The sequence below is a fragment of the Vulpes lagopus genome, chromosome 5 (assembly GCF_018345385.1).
Source record: "Vulpes lagopus strain Blue_001 chromosome 5, ASM1834538v1, whole genome shotgun sequence".
Taxonomy (NCBI): domain Eukaryota; kingdom Metazoa; phylum Chordata; class Mammalia; order Carnivora; family Canidae; genus Vulpes; species Vulpes lagopus.
In genome coordinates, this window is record NC_054828.1 from 6576770 (window position 1) to 6582374 (window position 5605).

Consider the following 5605-nt stretch of genomic DNA (forward strand, 5'->3'; position numbering starts at 1 on the left):
CACTGAGTGCTTGGTGGTTGATAAAACAAATCCACTCCCACAGCCCACATTAGCCCCGTTCTGCAGATGGGGAGGCAGCTGGGGCTGGAAGTAGTGGTGACAAGCTTGAGGTCCCTCAGCCCTGCCCAGAAAGCAGAGTCCAGGGAGCTGCGGGGTGGGCGTGGGGTCGGGGTGCTGAATGAGACACCCCAAGAGCCTATTACCAGAGTAGAGGCATGCTGCCACCAGGCCTAGACGGGGAGGTGTGAGGGCCTGTGGGTCCCTCCTGCCTCACCTTGGGAGTCTGGCCAGAATCCTGGGAGAGACCAGAGGTGCCCTGCTGGCAGCCCCAGGGCTGGGCCAGAGGTAAATGCTCTCTGCCAGGTGAGCCCCAGCTGGGGAAGCCCCCCTCTGAGAGTTGGGCATCCTGGCCCCAGGCTGGAGAAACACTCCCCTGTGGGACCAGTGGTGCTGCCAGGAACTCTGGGCTTGGCAGGTTGCTCTTCAGCAGCCAAGAGGGAGATGTTTAGAGCCTTCTGGATTCTACCGGCAGACCATCTTGGGCAACCTGGTAGGAAGTGAGCTCCCTGGCTCTAGGGGTATTCAAGAACAGGTGATATTTTGATGACAACAGTGGATTATAGGTCAGTTATTTCTCTAACCACAACATCATTTACCTATCTTTAACATTTTTTTTAGAATGAGCAGGTTTTACCTTAATATAAATAATCTATATAACTGTACTTAAGTAAGACAGATGCCCTCTTGGGCTCGAGTATTGTGTAATCAGTCACTTGGCTGTCCTGTGTGAGTCCCTACGAGGTACCAGCGTGCAGAGACAGAGCAGACAGTGTCACTCACTCACCCCCAGCGCCCTACGGTTCCCTGTTGCCTGCCCAACAAAGCCTAACTCAGGCTGCATGGCCCTGCCTCCCTCTCCAGCCTTGCACATTCCCCTCCACTCACACTAAACTGCATATTCACTTTTTCTTTCTTTTTTTTTCTCCCCCAGAGAGAGCAAATGCATGTGAGCCAAGGAGACAGGCAGGGGGAGGGAGAGGGAGAGAGTCTTAAGCAGGCTCCACGCCCAATGCACAGCTGGATGCGGGGCTTGACCTCATGACCCTGAGTTCATGATCTGAACTGAAATCAAGCCTGGATGCTTAACCAACTGAGCCACCCAGGCGCCCCTAAACTGCATCTTCTTGACTCCCCTCCCTCCCTGAATGCCATATGTTGATACTCTGCCTAGGCTCTGCCCGCAGAGCCCTTCCCAACTATCTTCACTAACACACTCCTCCTGTTCCTTGCCACAAGGCTGATGTCTCCTCCAGGAAGCCTTCTCTGGCTGCCTTTCCTCCAGCCGCACAGCTCCCAAGCATCCCCTTGACTGTTGGGGTCTTGGCCTTTTCCCCCAAAGATCTTGAAGGGCAGAGCCATGTCAAAGCTGTCTCAGGGCTATTCCTGGGTTTGGTCTGAAGCCTGCAGCGGGAGACATCCATGTAACTTTGTTGGGGCCTCAAGGAGCCCCCAGCAGTCCATGCACAGCTGAGGGACCAGCTCTGGATCCCCTGTCCATAGGGAGCATCAGTAAGATCACTGGGCCCTTGACCACCCTTGACACCTTTTAACCCAGGGAGCCGGGCCAGGCCGGAGTGGCTGAAGCCAGTTCTGTGGGAGTACAGCTTGGTCAAAGATTACAGACCTTCTCAGAGGACCCCATTCTGGAAATGGGGCCCAGGAGGGAGGCTTGGCCCCACCCAGACTCTCGTCACATCATGGCAGGCAGGGCCAGGAATGGGAGGACTCTCAGATGTTCCTGGCATCATTTCTCTGAGGACGTGGGCAGAGGGGGCACAGAGGTGATTTTTCCTCTCCCACGTTCCACAAAGGAACTTCCATCCATCAACAGGACGGTTGGGGGATTGTACCTCACTGAGCCGGCCCCACGCCCAACCTCTTAATGCAGCAGATAGAAACCAGTCAGGATCCAGCTGGCCAGAAATAACAGCAGCATCCTGGGGAAAAGAGGCCGAGGGGATGGGTGTGGGCAGAGGCAGAGGGAAGGGGGAAAGGCTGATTCATCTCCCGGCTGCGAGGCCACGAAGTACCACCCTCACCACCCAGCCCCGCAGACCCCAGCCTCTGCCCACCCTGCTGGTGTGTTCTTGGCCCTCTTATGAGCTGGGAGGAATATCCTAAAGCCCAGGGCAGAGCAGGGGAGCGCGAGGATGCCCCTTCCCTGCCTCCTGGCTCCTGTGCCCTGGCCAGGGCTATGCCTTGTTGCTGCCTCTTTTGCAGAAATGGATGGTGCCAACCTCCTAGCATGGTTGTGGCGATTGAATGGGCCAGTAGGGCACCTGGCACGGAGTACACTCTATATAACACACCCTGAATGCTATGTGGGGAAACTGAGGCTTAGCCAGTAGGCCGCAGTACTGAGATTTGAACCAAGCCCTGGGTGGTCCTGAGGCCTGAGCTCCAGGCAGGAAGGAGGCGGGCTCCTGGAGCTGGAGAGGGCTCTTCCTTTTTCCTAAGAGGGCTTTTTCCAACCTCCCTGTGCAACATCCACAGACCAGAGCACCCGCCCCCCTGACACACACACACACACACACACACACACACACACTCTCTCTCTCTCTCTCTCTCTCTCTGCCTCTACCGATTCCCAGGAGACCCTGTGCTTCGTGCTGCTCTATCCCAAGCTCGCAGTTGCCTGATGCTCTGGCAGCCTCGGGCTGCCCCCCTTCCTAGCAAGAGCCAGAACATTTGCTGGGCAACTGAGTTCTCTAGTTCTCGGAAAAGAGAAAGGAGGGGCGGGCTCCCATGGAAGCCTGCCCTGGGGACAGTAATCAGATCCTAGGAACCCTGCGGTTTGTTTCTGGCGGGTGTGTTTGCAGATGTTTTTGTCTGGGAGTTGGGGAAGAAGATGAGGACCCTGTCCCTTCACTGGGGGTCAGCAAAGGGCCCAGCAGGGCTGGAGGCAGGTGGGTTGTCAATAATTGAAAGAACCTTCCCAGCTGACCAAGCACAGGCACTAGCTCGTGGGGAATAATTCCCCCTGCCTCTGTATCTGTATTCAGCTTCTTGTTTAAATATTAAATTGGAATGTCCTCCATCTGAGTGCCTAGCAGAGACCAAGGATGAGTAAGAAGTGTGTTCCTGGAAGTCTGGCTTCATGGTTCACTTGTTCCTGAATCTCTGCTGGTCCTAACCTGGGCCAGCCCGGTGCAAGGCATGCTGGGATGTCTGCCCGTGAGGTCCGGCCTTGAGATGGGACACAGCTTTCGGGGACCTGACAACCTGCTGTGCACTCAGGGGTGATCCGGGCTATGGGGGAGGGAGCACCCGCTTTCTTGGGCAAGGGGCCACAGCAGGATGGAGCCAAGGTGGTGGGTGAGACTGAGCTGTGGGGGGAGGCCCCCGAACAGGAAGACCGTGATCCACCACCGACGCAGATCAGAATCCAGCCCCAAACCCCACCTAGTTCCAAGGAGAAAAGCAAGGTCAGAGAGGAGGAGGCTCCTGGCTGCTAGAAACAACGCAGGGTGGTTGAAACCATGAGGGCATTTATCATCCCACATGATGTATTGGTCAAGGTACACAGGAAGCTGCTCTAATGAAAAGACTCCAAAATAGAGTTGGGTGAAGAAGGCAAAAGATTGTTCCTGTCTTTCATCACAGCCCCCGGGTGAGCACTCCGAGGCCCATGGGGCAGTTGTGCCATCCCCAAGATGGGGCATCTCTGAAAGGCTCCAGCTACTGGCATTTTCTGGCTACTGGGAAGGGGAGGCAGTTCCCAGGGCAACCCTCTTTAATCCAGAAGTCACTCCTCTTCACGTCCCATTGGCCTGGACTCAATCACTCAGCCATGCCCAGCTGCCCTGGGTGGTCTGAAGCTCTAGAAACAAACAGCCCACTCAAACTCAGCATGTCCCATTCCCAAACAGATGGCAGGAAAAATGGACACAAGAGGACAGTTAGCAGCGTCTGTCTCACATAACCAGGAGTCTGGTAGATAGGGTGCCTCTAGGGTTGCTTCATTCAGGAACTCATCAACGTCTTCGAGGATCTTGTGAGTTGACTTTTGGTCTCAGGCCTGTCCCCTCATGGCTTCAATATCGCTGCCACTGCTCCAAGCATCATACCCTCATGCACTAATGTGAAAAGGCAGAAAAGAGAATGTTCCTCCCTTGTGTGTCTGGAAACTTTCTCAGAAGCGCCCTTCTCCAGCTGACTTCCCCTAACTCTCATTGGTCAGACAAGCAGCAGATGCCCATTCCTACCCCAATGACCAGTGAAGGGAGTAGAATGACCAGGACTGGCTTAGCCCAATTGAGATTTACCCCCAGGGCCTTGCAAGGGTGCCTCACTTCCTTTCCAGCACAAGAGCCCCTGGGGGCTGAGCAAAATTGGGGTTCCCTTTGCAAAAAGAGAAGGGTAGGTATGGCTGTGGGTAAGGAGCCTCCGCGGGATCTGGCACTTTCTGCCCACCTGCTCTGCCCCAGACCCAGTAGTAGATGCTTTCGTGCACATAATTTCATTCACCTCACCCCTGTGAGGAGGACATTGAGACTCAGAGTTCAGGGCACTTGCCTAAGGCCACACAGTCAATACGAGGCAGAGCTATTCCAGCAACCGTGAGAGGATGAGCAGACAAGATGCTCAGATGAGACGTGAATGTGTCCGACTCTAGAGCCAGGCCCTTCCCACCGCAGGACGTCCCAGCAGAAGTCTGGTGTCAGGGCCTTCTCCGTTCTAGGACCAGCAAAATGAGATCTTAGGAAATATTTGGTGGCCTGTAAATTGTGGAGTATTTTTGCAGAAACATGGGTTTTATTCTGCATTGTAACTGAATGCACATTTTACAGTACCCTAGGGCTCTTCACAAAATCTTTTTTTTTGTATCTGTCTTATTTGATGCGGCGCAGTTTTGCTCCTTGGGCCTCTCACTCATTCCATGACTGGTTGGCGTTGAGATTCATTAGTCATGAATGAAATTAATTTGTTAGGGTCCGTTTTCATTGTAAATAAGGACAACAAAGTAAAAGTGGCTTAAGATAGAAGTCACTTTTTCGTTTGCAAAGCAGCGCCCCAGTGTCCATGAGCCAGATTCCCGTTGGCTTGAGGTTCCACCTCCCTCAGCACACGGCTTCCCCCCCTACAGTCCAAGATGCCTGCTTAAGCGCCAGCATCACATACGCATTCCAGCCAGAAGGAATAACGAAGGACACTCTGCTTGTTAGAGGGAGTCCCCCCAAGCAGCATGTGGTATTTACACCTCATAGCTTTTGCAAGAACTTAGTCATAGGACAACTTAGCTGCAAAGGAGGACTTGCCCTGTGATGCCATCCCTTTATAGCCTCGACATCCATGGGGCCTTGCACGGTTGTCCCGAGTTGGGGCAAGGGGCCAGGTCTATATGGCCCATGCTGATCAGTCATTGGATGCAGGTTGGCCTCAGAAGACATGACTTTAGGCAAGCTAGCTTTTTTAGCCCAAAAAAGGCCAAGGACTGAGGACCATGTTCCAGCCACTCTCCTAGCAGCTGGGAAATAAGTTCTTCATTACAGGAGGGAAACCTGGACAGCTCATCACAGCATCCACCCAATACCATAAGATTCCA